The 13,753-nt window shown below is 52.1% G+C and overlaps 1 protein-coding gene across 1 annotated transcript in view; it reads left to right on the top strand.

Annotated features, from left to right (window-relative positions):
- Positions 1–13,753, top strand: part of CARNS1 (carnosine synthase 1) — a 570,577-nt gene that overhangs the window by 451,182 nt on the left and 105,642 nt on the right. The gene's annotated exons all lie outside the window — the stretch shown is intronic.

The following is a 13,753-nucleotide window of genomic DNA, read 5'->3' as shown; positions in this document are numbered from 1 at the left end:
AGGTGAGGTAGCTGATTGTCTCCTAGGTTTCTTACTCTCTTCAGGGGCTAGTTCATTTACTGCCTTATTTATCTATAGGTCGAGTTTATTTGCCCCGTCATTACTGTGAGAAGTTGGCCTGATATATAGTGCTCACTATTCTAGTGATCACTTTGTATCATACCAAACGACCCTTATTGATGATTGGTTGTAAGTCAACCTTATAGACCAGCTATCCTAGTAGCATGGACAAGAGCAGTCTTTAGGCTAAACTCTAGAGGGCGTGTTAAGCCAGCTGTTATACCATCACATATACCCCTTGAACACCAAGTGAAAGGACACCACACAAGTTGTTATGAAAATAAAAGGATATTTATTTATAACAAGTCTACCCTGAACTCTTTATGAGTCAGGGAGCTAAGCACACAACAAAACTCTTACGAAAATACTTTAAGTCGCACAATTTACACAAATGCCCGAGGGGCACGAAAAACCATATACACTAAAAGTGGAATGCGAAATACTAGCAGGTAAGTAACAAGATCCAGAGGCTTCAGGATCGCTAGGACTACACTACTGAACCTTAAGGTTAGGAGCAGGAGGCCTAGGGAGATCGGGTGCAGAGTGTGCACTCTCACGCGGGATGCGGGACAAAGTTTAGGGAGGCTAGTATTTGTAAAGTTACTGTTATCGGACGAATCCGACTAGATAGACTGAAAACGAAAAAGGATCCGGACACTTAGAGAGTGAACCTACGTTGGAGCACCGAAATGCTCAGGTTACCTAGCCCAGGGGCCGCGGATGCATAGGGTTCAAAAGACGTCGGGAATCCTCGTTGAAGTCTATGGAGCCTGAAAGAAGAAGTTGCTGGCAGGCGACCAGTGAAGATGTTCAATGTGATCCAAGCCTGGATCGGTGATGGAGACGACCTGAAAGCAGAGGGGACTCAGTTCTTAATCACTAGCCAGTGATTAGGTGGGCACCAGGATGGCACCGGATGAAGTCACCTCGACCAGGTGATTGGGCGACGCTGGACTCTGTTGTCCCTCGGGCCAGGAGGCGTTGTCGGCGACCAGGCTGGAGGTGCGAGCTGTCCCACAAAGGTGTCTGCTGTCGGCGATGCTGGACCCAGGATTGGGGCAACAAACCTTGGCAAAGTCAAGCCCACGCGGTGGAGTCAAGATGGTGTCTGGAGTGGACCAGGAGGGTCCGGGGTGCTCCTCTTTTGGAAGGGAGCAAGGGCCAGTCTGGAGCAACCAGACCAGCGGTGTAATCGTCGTGGTTCGTCGTCAGGAGGGCCACTTGCCAGCAGGCAAGTGACCGGACAACGCGGTGAGCAGCAAAGAGCAGAAGGGCCCCACGCAGATCTCGTGGATGCTGCGGGGCTGGAGTTCGGTGCTGGAGCTGCTCAGGGTTAGGGCTTCTCAAACCCCAAAGCACTCACTCGAGGATCCCTAGGCGGTCGTGCTGGTTAAGCGTCGTGCAGGTTTGAAGATGGCCGGTCCCTTCAGGTCTTGTCACACCCACGAATCTCAGCTGGGCTGATAATGCAGGTAGAGGTCAGAGATGCCAGGGAATCCGGGTCTCGTCGAGCTGGGCAGTCTTGATCCGGAGGATGGACTTACAGCAAACCGCGATGCTTAGATGGTGCCTGCGGGTGCAGGGTGGCTACTCCTTAGCCACAAGGGAGAGTCTTCAGAAATAGTCAAGAGTCCTTTCGTGGAAAGTAGTCAAGATTCAGAATGATCTAATTTGGGAAGGGGGCCTGCTCCTACCTTTATTCTCAGGAAAGGGGCTGGTACGCGACTAGGTCCTGCCCATGGGTGGGACCAGGAGGGGGGTGGTTACTCCCTTGTACGGACTTTCCCCAGCTCAGGGGCTGGTGTGCCCCTGGAACTGGTTTAAGCCGGCATATGCACAGTGAGCACCGGGGTGCCACTTGCAGTCACCTTCCTCTCAGCCCTGCCTACCTGGGATACACAAAACCCTGTCTGGGATGGTGCTAGCACCGCCCCTGACAGGAAACCCTTTGTCCAAGCTCTCCTCGCTGGTAGGACTCCCAGCAGCAGGAGGTCAGACTTGTGTCTGTGGTGGCAGCATCCATTTTGTGATGCTGAGGCTCGAGTTAGCTTTAACCGGGGTTCACAGTTACATACATGTCGTGTCCCTCTAGAAGGGTGGAATGCTAACCCCGTCGCCAGAATTGGCGAGGGGTTAGTATTCCAACTCGTATGACACCTTACTCGACATGTTTTGATAAAGCGATACCAAAGATAGCAAATAACCGCGAGGATTATAATGCACTTAAGAGTATATGGTACGCGTTATCATGGAACAGCTATTAGGACTTGATTCCGCAAGCTGCAGACAGGGTCAGCTCATGCCAGAGCACCATCTCACATAATTCCAAGCACTCTGCCTTCAGGATTGTTAAGGCCTGCCATAGGAGTGACTGATAGGAATACATGTGTCCATTTTAGGGTTAGATATAGGAATACTATATCTACAGCAAAGGGTGTTTACACCACCTTGCCCCAGCTGTCATGCAGCCAGTTGTGTCAGATTTGGATGGCCAGCCAGGGGCGGTATAATACATGCTGCAGCCTCTGGTAGGCCCTGGGTACACTCCCTGGATACCTAAGGTATACTGTACAGGGGCTGATAAGGTGGCCCAGTACCAATTGGTAAATGCACCTAAGGTACAGGTGTGTCAATTTAGAGAGAGAACAGATAGGCTGTGGGTCTGATTAGCAGGCCCACAGCCAGGGAAAGTCGTAAACCAGTGAAGCAAAAAGCAAAAATCTGGGGTGATCATAGGATTGCAGACCCTACTCTCCTACAATTACTATCATTGAATGAGGGGGGATTGCTCGACAGGGTTTTGGTTAGTTCTTCCCCCTAAATGTGTTTCCATGGCCTGGTTGTGGCTAGTATGGGGCTTTCTCTACGGCCGCAGGTTTGAGTTGTGTATTTAATTATAAAGTGATTGACCGCATGGTCTGACCATGGAACTGGTAGGACCGACGTCACTTTTATATTGTCATTATTCGTAAAAATGACGTCCAGGGTGTGGCCGGCTTGATGGGTGGATTTGGCGATTATCTGTTTCATCCCAAAACTATGGAAGTTGTCAGCCAGAGAAGAGGTGTCTGAGTCCCTGCTGTCTTCCAAATGGAAGTTAAAGTCAACTAGGACTGTGTATGTGGGTGTGTCTAGGCACGATTCCAGGAAAGTTGGAATTGCTCTGGTGAAAGGACCTTTAGTTCCAGGTGGCCTGTATATTAATAAGCCTGTGATGAGGGCTTGGTTATTGCTTTTGATGTTAAAGGACATTGCCTCTGCCTCCAGTACTGATTCTGATGAGGCCTTCACTTTAACCCATTCGATGCTGATGACGGAACCGCTCCGTCATCAGCTGCGGTTGGGCTGTGCTGATGACGGAGCGGCGCTGATTTCGTGCCTGCGCGGCGCGTTCTATTGAGCGGGCGGGGCCATGACGGAATCGCTCCGTCACAAGCACAGCCCAACCGCGGCTGGTGACGGAGCGGTTCTGTCACCAGCATGCGGCCGCCCCGCCCACTTAGCGCTGCGGCGGAATAGCCGCCGCAGCGATGTGGTTAAAGTGTGAGCGGTATATTAGTGCAATGCCCCCTCCAATCAATCAATCAATCAGGAGTTTGTTAAAGCGCGACTACTCACCCGTAAGGGTCTCAAGGCGCTAGGGGTGGGGGGGGGTGGGGCAGGTTCCATTTCATCAAGGAGGGGGTCTGTCGAAGAGCCAGGTTTTGAGGTTTCTTGCGAAGATGGGGAGCGATGTTGTCTGTCTGAGGTGGAGCGGAAGGGCGCTCCATGCTTTGGCTGCGAGGAAGGAGAAGGAGCGGCCTCCCGATCTGGTCTTTCTGGTGCGGGGGACCACGGCGTAGGAAAGCTGTGCTGATCTTAGGGTCCTTTGGGGTGCGTGGAATTTGAGTCGGCTGTTCAGGTATGCTGGTCCAGTGCCGTGGAGGGACTTGTGTGCGTGGGTGAGCATCTTAAAGGTGATTCTCGCCTCGACGGGGAGCCAGTGGAGTGTGCGCAGGTGCTGGGAGATGTGGCAGTGTTTTGGGAGGTTGAGGACCAGTCTTGCGGCGGCGTTCTGGATGTTCTGTAGCTTGCGGATGAGATTTTTGTTTATTCCGGCGTAGAGTGCGTTGCCGTAGTCGAGTCTGCTGGTGACCAGGGCGTGAGTGACTGTCTTTCGGTGTTCGAGGGGGATCCATTTGAAGGTCTTACGAAGGAGGCGGAGGGTGTGGAAGCAGGAAGATGAGACAGAGTTGATCTGGTGGTCCATTTTGAGCTCGGAGTCCAGGATGATTCCCAGGTTACGTTCGTGGTCTGTGGGGGTTGGCGGGTTTCCGAGGGCGGGGGGCCACCAGGTGTCGCTCCAGGCGTCGGGGTTTGGGCCCATGATGAGTACTTCTGTTTTGTTGGTGTTTAGTTGTAGGCAGCGGTTTTTCATCCATTTGGCGACGGCTTCCATGCCTTCTCGAAAGTTGCGTCTGGCGGTGTTTGGCTCGTTGGATAGGGAGAGGATGAGCTGGGTGTCGTCTGCGTATGACACAATGTTGAGTCCGTAGGTTCTGACGATGGGGGCAAGTGGAGCCATGTAGACGTTGAAGAGCGTCGGGCTGAGGGAGGAGCCCTGGGGGACTCGGTAGGTGTGGGGTCCGAGAGGAAAGGGGGGAGTCTGACCCGCTGCATCCTGCCGGAGAGGAAGGAGCAGATCCAGTCGAGGACCTTGTCCTGGATTCCTGCATCGTAGAGTCTGCGTATTAGGGTGCGGTGGGAGACTGTGTCGAACACCGCTGATAGGTCAAGGAGGATGAGGGCTACTGTTTCTCCTTTGTCCAGTAAGGTGCGGATATCGTCTGTTGCGGCGAGGAGGGCGGTTTCCGTACTGTGGTTTTTTCTGGAGCCGGATTGGGAGGAGTCGAGGATGTTGTGTTCTTCAATGAATGTGGCAAGTTGGCTGTTGATGGCTTTCTCGATGACTTTCGCTGGGAACGGGAGCAGGGAGATAGGTCTGTAGTTTTGAGGTCGATGGGGTCCGCTGAGGGTTTCTTTAGGAGGGGGTTGACCTCGGCTTGTTTCCAGTCGTCGGGGAACGAGGCGGTCGCCAGGGAGCGGTTGATGGTTTGGCGGAGCATGGGTGCGATGGTGTTGGCGGCTCTGTTGAAGATGTGGTGGGGGCAGGGGTCCGTGAGGGCCCCTGAGTGGATTGACTTAATTGTCTTCAGTGTGTCTTCGGTGGTGAGGGCTGTCCCTCCCACTGCTCCTATCCTATCTACCTGTGCTACTGAGTATCCTGTGGGAACAGCCGTGTTCCAATCTGGCCCAGAGGTGGTAGAGGCCCAAGTTTCTGTGAGGAATACTAGGTCTAAGTTGTTATCTGATATTAGGGATTCTAATTCGTATTTGTGCTTGGGCATGGATCTTGTGTTTAACAAGACACATTTCATTACGTTACCGCTAATGGGCCCGATTCACAGAATGAACTTAAGACTCAATCCTAAACTTACTACTATTTTGGTATTCACAGAATGCACTTACTACTTTTGGCATTCACAGAATGAACTTACTACTTTTGGTATTCACAGAAGTTAGGATTTTGTCTTAAGTCTGTCAAAAGTAGTAAGTGCATTCTGTGAATACCAAAATAGTAGTAAGTTTAGGATTGAGTCTTAAGTTCATTCTGTGAATCGGGCCCCTTGTGTTTGAACTTATAGGTTTCTTCTCCCCTGCCTGGGTGGTTCTCATGATCAGGGATGTTTGTAGTTCTCTGGCCGTCAGGATGGAGGCCGTTTTGGTGGCTATTTGCCAAATGTGCCGGTAGAAAGGAAATACTCAGACCACAAGATGTACATACGTTAGAGTTAGTGGTGTAATGCTCTTGTAGTGTGGTAGGAGTAAGGCATTCCCGAGTGTTTAGAGACAATAGTCTACATATATTAGGATGGACAGTTGGGGTCAGGATGGCAGACCGGGAAGTGGGTGGAGGGAGGGGGGAGGAGTTGGTTCACTTTGCAACCGGAACAGACCCTATCGATTTGAGGGAGGAGGAGTTTGTTCACTTTGCAACATTAGCGCGTGTTTATATATACACATCCTTGGTTTCAAATACATGCGTGTCCAATACGCGCGTGTTTTTAAACGAAAGGCCGAACAGACCCTATCGATTTGGTTGCTGCTCAACAGATACAAGGGACGCATATAGACAATAGTCTACAAATATTAAGATGGACAGTTGGTGTCAGGATGGCAGACCGGGAAGTGGGTGGAGGGAGGGGGGAGGAGTTGGTTCACTTTGCAACCGGAACAGACCCTATCGATTTGATTGCTGCGCAACAAATACAAGGGACGCATATAGACAATAGTCTACATATATTAGGATGGACAAAAACATAGTGTATACCTACAAGCATTATTAAATTAAGCATATTATAAACGTGCGCTTACTCTTTTCTTTCTCTTCCATTTAACCAGACTGAGCCACAGCAACGCGTGACCGGGTATAGCTAGTATATATATATAACAATTATCCAATTTACAAAAAGTCAAAAACAATGTAATAATTAGTGTTCAATTTTAAATATTGCTTATGTATTATCTAATTTTTATTTTTTTTTTACTTTATTTTTCCTGTGTATACATTAAAACCATAACAAATAACTGGAATCCTTTCAGTGTAGGTACGCAGATCGACAACTTCATTAGCGGCACTTAGGACTACTTGCGGCATTAGGGAGGGAACGGACTCATGGGGAAGAAACACAAAAAGCATACAATAATAGCACAGTGAGAAGGAGCAAGGTATGGCGCTGATTCAGGCGGTAAACATCACTGGGGTCCACGCCCTTGCTCCCCGTCATACCCAGACCCAACAGGCGCATCCAACCCATCAATCTCACTGTCAGCTGTGTCGCATGAGAAGAGTTCCTCATCCGCCAGACCCGATGCACACATTACGCGCCAGGCCATTAGGTCATCCTGTAGCTTCTCATTCCGCCGAGTGAGTTGCATGTGAATCTCCTCGGCCAATGATCAATCCCTTACATCTCTGAGCCAAGCGGAGACCTCCGGGGCCCCTCGCTCCATCCAAGTTATCGCCACCCTGCGCCTGGCTAGTACCAACATTAATTGGAGGAATTTGTACGAGAGTTTCCTTTTTTTGGGCTTCCGGACCAGAGCAAGCATACATTGCAGGGGCTTGGGCGCCAACTGAAGGCCCGTAGCTGCGACTATTCGGTCCACCACCCCCACCAAGAATTGTCTAACCAAAGGGCATTCCAAGGCTAAGTGCAGGAAGCACACTTTCTCAGCGTGACATCTAGGGCAACTGTCTTCCCTATCCTCGGAAATGCGCTTCAATGATACTGGGGTTAGGTATGTGCGGGGTAGGAAATTGAAGTGTGTCAGTTTAAACCGTGTATTGCAGGAGACCTTCCGGGTGAGGGTACCTATGCGCGCCCATTGTCCCTAGTCCAGAGGAGTGCCGAGATCCGCCTCCCAGGCCGCCTGGGGGGGCGGCACCGGGGGGGGGGAGTCCCTTTTCATGGCCTTATAGAGGAGTGAAATCAGCCTACACCCACTGCCACAGGTAAGGAGGATGTCTAGGGTCTGGGTCACTGGTGGTGCGTCTGGATACTGGGGCCAGGTGTCCTTCGCTACCTCCTGAAGGCACCCAAAATGTAGGTATTGTCCCCGTCCAAGACAAAAGGCCTGTTCTGCCTGCTCAAAAGTAAGAAAAGACTCATTAGGGTAAAGGTCAGCCAAAACTTGCAGCCTTCCTCCCTCCAGGAACGAAAGGACATATATTGCCCCATATCGATGAAGGGGGCCAGTATCCAAATCGGGAGCTCCCTGTGAAAGGGTGCCCTCTGCAAGACCCTCTCCACAAACCGCTGCTACACACTAGCTGTGTGTCGCACCACATATGGAAGGGACGTGTCCGCCCCCTTGCCCCGCATCAGGGCAACCTGTAGCGCTTGGGTATCTGCCCTACCAGAGAGGAGGCACGTCTCCCAGTTGTCAGTGTCTGTAAACCAGCAGGCCGCATGTTGCAACTGGGCCGCGTAATAGTATAGGTCAAAGCGCGTGGCTTCAAGGCCCCCCTCCTCGTAGCTACGGACGATGTGCAGAGCCACCCTACTTCGCCGGCCCGCCCAGAGCAGGGACTTGAGAAGCATATTAAGAGTGCGGAAGACTCGCGTTGGGAGCGGACACAGCGAGTTCTGGAGGACATATAACGTCCTAGGCAGCATCACCATCTTGGCGACAGCCAGTCGTTCCATCAAAGCCAGAGGTAGAGAGCTCCAGAAAGACACTGACTGTTGTAGGGAAGCGAGTATACGATCCACATTCTGGGCTAACGCCTGCGCGTTTGTCGGAGCCACCCGTATGGCGAGATACCGGAACCCTTCCCGTTCCCAGCGCAGCCCGAGGTCAGGCAGGTCTCCCAAAGGCCCCGAATCGAACCCCGCCAGTGGGAAGATCAGGGTCTTATGGCGATTGAGTCGTAACCCCGACACCTCCCCAAACCGGTCTAAATGATGCAGCAGCATCGGCACTGCATCCCGGGGGGGGAAAGGGAGGGGGTGCGGTCAAATAGAACAAGGCGTCGTCCGTGTATAGGGAGATGACATTGCACGTGTTCCCCCGCTCTCACACCCCACTGCTCCATGTCAGTGCGGACCTGAACAGCGAGGGGCTCTATGGCCAGGGCAAACAGTAGCGGCGAGAGGGGACACCCCTGGCGCGTACCCTGTCCTAGCCGCCACTCCTCGGACCTTGCGCCCCCTAGCTCACGGGGCCGTATACAAGATGCGAATCCAACGACAAAAATTGGGGCCTAGCCCCATGACACCCTGGACCTCGAGAAGGTAACCCCAGTCAACTGTATCGAACGCCTTGGCGAGGTTAATTGATACCAACACCATCTGCTCTTCCTGCCCACGTACCTGGTGCAAAATGTGGTTCAACTGCCGCAGGTTCATGGCCGGTTTACGTCCCGGTATGAAGCCGCACTGATCCTCGTGGACCAAGTGAGTCATGTACAGTGCTAAGCACATGGCCAGGAGCTTGCACAGGATCTTAACGTCAGTATTGATCATCGTGATTGGATGATACGAGGAAGGCTCTTGGGCGTCCCCCCCGTCTGGTTTCAGGATCATGCATATTTCCCCCTACGTCATGCTCGGCGGGAGAGTCCCGCTCTCAAACGCCTCAAGATAAACCTGTAGTAGGAGTTGGAGGAGCACATCTTCGAAGTCCTGATAAAACTCAGGAGGGAATCAGTCACTCCCCGGTGCCTTGGCCCTCGGCAGGCGCTACAGGGCGGTGCGCACATCACCCAGAGACAGTACCACATCCAGGTCTTCCTGCGCCGATTTAGGGAGAGACTGCAGGGACAATTCCCGAAGGTAAGGGAGGTGAGAGGACTCAGCAACAGTGGGGTCCGCGGCATACACCTGCTGGAGATGGGACCGAAGGACCCGCAGCAAACCCATTTCAGAGTGGACCAAGCCCCCCGTGGGCACCCGCAGGGCCACAATTCTTTCCAGGGCCCTTTCCCGCCGAAGAATCCAAGCTAACAGCTGGCCCGATTTGTCGCCCTCCCTATGAAGACGCTGCCTATATTGTGTGAGAGTATATTTATCAAGCCTACCTAGAATGCCGTGGATGCAAGTCTGAGTGTCAGACTACCTTTCCCTCATGCAGATCCAACTTGTACCTTTCCCTCATGACCATGTCGTGTACCTCAGAATTCTGTAATTCCACGAGGCGGCTTTCCACCTCCTGCAGCTCTCGATGGAGCTGTTTCCGCACCCCTTAGGTTAGGCTCATACACGCCCCCCTTACCACTGCCTTTAGGGCGTGCCATTGCGTGGCCGGTGAGATATCTCCCTCCCCCCAATTAAGGTGTATGTAGTCAGCGATGGCAGTTGCTATGTGGTGCTTCCCCACCTGGTCCTCAAGGATCTCCGCTGGTAACCTACAGGTCCGGGGCCGAAACACCGTGGCCCCCCACTGCACCACACATGCCACAGGGGAGTGATCAGAAAGGAATAGCGCCTGATGCGTAACCTCAATGGACATAGCGGCTGCGGGTTTGCAACTAAGACCCTGTCCAGACGACTATATGTATTGTGAGTGGAGGAAAAACAGGTATATACCTTCTGAGTCGGGTGTCTCTGGCGCCAGATATCCTGGGCTCCTATATTGCCCATGACCTCCCGGAGTTTTGCTGTCATATGCGGCTTCGTGCCCGCGCGGGGAGGAAATCTGTCAAGGTCGGGGTCTAGGACGCAGTTAAAGTCCCCAAACCAGAACAGTGGAACCTCCAGTTCCGCGACCAGCGCCTCCTGTATGGTATGAAAAATGTCTGGGTCATCAGTATTCGGGGCATAGGTGTTCAGTATGATGATATCCCTACCATCTAGTTTAGCTCCAAGGACCAGGAACCTCCCATGGATGTCAGCCTCCACATACTGGACAGCAAACAGGACTCCGGGGGCCACCCAGACTAAGACCCCCCTGGCATATGTGGAAAATGAGGAGTGGAAAACTTGACCCGCCACTTTTTCCCCAATTTCTGAGCCCCGTCATCCGTGAGGTGAGTTTCCTGGAGGCAAGCTATCGAGACCTTGTGCCTGCGATGGGAGGACAGAATCCTATATCTCTTGGTGCACGTACCCAGCCCTCTCACATTCCAACTCAGGAATTTATGCCCCATGTAAGGTGAAGTAACCAATCATACCGTATCCCACTTCCCATATGACCACCCCAGTCCCGTGCCTCAAATGCAGTACACACGATGCCTGAATGAAACAAACAATCCCCCACAAACATCCTCCCCCCTCCCATGAGCAATATACTGACAACAACAAAACATGCAGAAATGCCCTTCCCATGCTGGTGCCAGGACGTGCACAGCCAGCCCATAGGCCCAACCGGACAAAACTACCCAACAAGTGGAGAAGAGTCCCCAAATCCAGCACCCAACACATGCCAGCCGCCCCAAGTCATTATGCAGCGTCTCGGGCCAACAAATAAGCGTCCGGGGGGCCACTATCACCACCCCTCCAGGCCTAGTGCTCAACTCAATGCAGCCTCCTCAGTGGGTATCTCGCTGTCCTAAACAGTCCAGGGGTATGTGCCCCAACGCCCTAGAGAAGTACAGTAGTAATCAACCAACCCCTACTTGTGGCTCCAACATCCCAGCTCCCCTTCCGTTAACCCCCCCCTATCTATGTGCGAAGATGTGACTAGACGGAACTCCCCCAAAGAGGCAATCCCCAGCCCTTAAGAGGTAGGCCTCACTCCACCATAACAGGTGAGCAGAGAAACAATGAAAGGATATCATCCTCAAGGCAGGACTGGGGAGGATGTAAGTGAGCCCCTGACAGTCTCAGGAACAATGTCCGTAGTTGTTTGCAGGGATTCCGGCACCAAGTCCCCGTCCTGGGGCGCCGTCACCGAAAGCACAAGGGTTCATCCGTCTCCAAAGACAAAGGGTGCCGTCGTCTCCCACTGTGATTCGCTGTCTCTCTCCTTGGTGGCATCCACGGATCGGTTCCTGTGTCTGTTGATATGACAGGTGGCTCCGATATGTGTTTGGTGATGCGGGAGTTGTGAGGTCTTGCTCCCGCACCTCCAAACTCTTAATAAGGCCCTAAGACTGCAGCTCCTTGCAAACCCCTGCAGACTCCTGCTGACAACAGACGTGGATATACAGACACATAGAACTAAATAATCCATCAACAAGGAAAGGAAATACGGACAGTCATTAGAAAAATTTACTATTTACGTTATAAAATGCATGAAACATTGTTGTTTATTTATCACACATTTGAAAATTGCTAATGAACTGAAATAAAAATATTTATACAATAAGAACCTTGTGTAAGTTTGGTAGTGACACTGAATGATATAGCCATGAGATTTAGGTTTCAGGAGCACTGGCTAGTGTTAGACCTGTCGGCCCTTTGGGTGGTCCCTCCTATTTATTTATTTATTTTTTGTCCCCTTTTTGCCCCTCATTCCTTTAATTTTTATGTTCACTGGAATTTTTAGGTGCTGTTTTAGGTACTCCTTGACCCTACAGTTTTTAGGCCTAGGTGACTCTTAACAACTGGTGAAAAAGTCAGTCACACAAAATGGTGGCCAGGAACTGCCATAACTGCCACCTCAGGACCTAGGGCCATAGGACAGTATGAGGGCTTCCAGAACCTTCTGGACCCCTCTGGACAATCCAGGGACAGCCTATATAAGGCGGAATGTTAGGCAGCCATTTTAGGATGTATTAAGGCGACTGATTTGGCTGGAGTGAAGGCTGTGGGGCGAGGAGGTCCGAGCACTGAGAGGGGAGCTGATGGCCTCTAGGGGTTGCTGACCCCCACTCCGGATGTTGTCCCTCCCTTACTGACCTGGCCCAGCAAGGACATTGATAATCAGTTCCTTTAACCCAGGAGCCGAGTGTGACTGACTTGGGTGGAGCAGACAGGACAACGTTGGTGGAGAACTGAGGTGAGGGTGTCCGAGACTGTTTCCTGACTGAAGTCAGACGCTTGCAGAAGAAGACTCTTGCCTTGCTGTCCTGCCCTCTCCCTAGATGGGATAACTCACCAGATAAACCACCTGGGCTAGCCCATTGCAGAAGAAGAACTTACTGGCTTTCTGCACTGTGGACCCCGGACCTCCCTGGGCTCCCTGCGCTGTTGTTGTGCCGCTGCCTTTAGGCTGTGGAGCTCGCGGATCGGAGCCAGCCACAGCCGCCTGTCAGACCTCCCATTGCGTGTGTGGGTAACGGGGCCGCTCGTCGGCCGAGCCCTATGGGGGTAGCCGGTGTGGAAAGCAGGGACGCCTGGTGAGTGGTGAGCTGCCTCGGGGTGTTGTTCGCAAGGCGGGAGGAAGACGAGGAAGGGGCCCGCCTCGGTCCTTTCTGCAGGAGCGCGCTGGAGGAAGTAAGGCGTGACTGGAGGCGGCCGAGGGAGGAGACCGCTCTTCCTGCAGCGTGAGGGGCGGTGTAGGAAGTTGACGGCTGGGAGCTCCCAGGGAAGGTCGGGTTCCGCCTCCTCAGGCTAGCGTCTGATAGACTTCAGACCTCCGTGTGGGAAATCCCGGCCTGCCAGCCAGCAGACACCGGCCGGGTTGGGCAGAACAGCGTTCGAAGGTAACGTGAGCAGGGGTTTCAACTGTGGGGGCTGGAGGAGGATAATTTGATCCATAGAACCCTCTGCCGGGCCTGCTGAAACACGAGGCTTCCTGGCCTTGCCAAAAGACAGTGGGTTGGGCGGAGAGATTACTATTGGCAGAACTGGCAGAGGAGACTGCCCCTTTTCCTCTGAGGAGATTTCTGCAAACCAAGGGACAGTTAAGGAACTAGCTAAAACTATACTGAACTAATGTGGAAAAAGATACGACATAAGTGTTAAAAATGCATGTACCAGGATCTCACTTATAAACAGTGTTTATGCTAGTTGTATGGAATGGTTACCGTATATGGCTATAAACAGGAGTGACATGTTTAAAAGATAAAAGAAATCCTCTTGACAACCTGAACCGTAAATAATGAATGGTTTTTGAACAGTTGAATTATTGCCAAGAAGATTTGGGTGCAGATATTCACAAGTACCATCTCGAGCTGAAAGCACATGTAATCTGAAGTCTTGTTATGCTGTTGTCCTGCAACTAGACAATTGATCAATGACAGGAATAAGTAATAACTCCTAGTATA

The sequence above is a fragment of the Lissotriton vulgaris genome, chromosome 1_2 (genome assembly GCF_964263255.1).
Source record: "Lissotriton vulgaris chromosome 1_2, aLisVul1.2, whole genome shotgun sequence".
NCBI classification, from domain to species: domain Eukaryota; kingdom Metazoa; phylum Chordata; class Amphibia; order Caudata; family Salamandridae; genus Lissotriton; species Lissotriton vulgaris.
The sequence above is the reverse complement of the archived record's forward strand: the minus strand, read 5'-3'. Positions and strand labels throughout refer to the sequence as shown.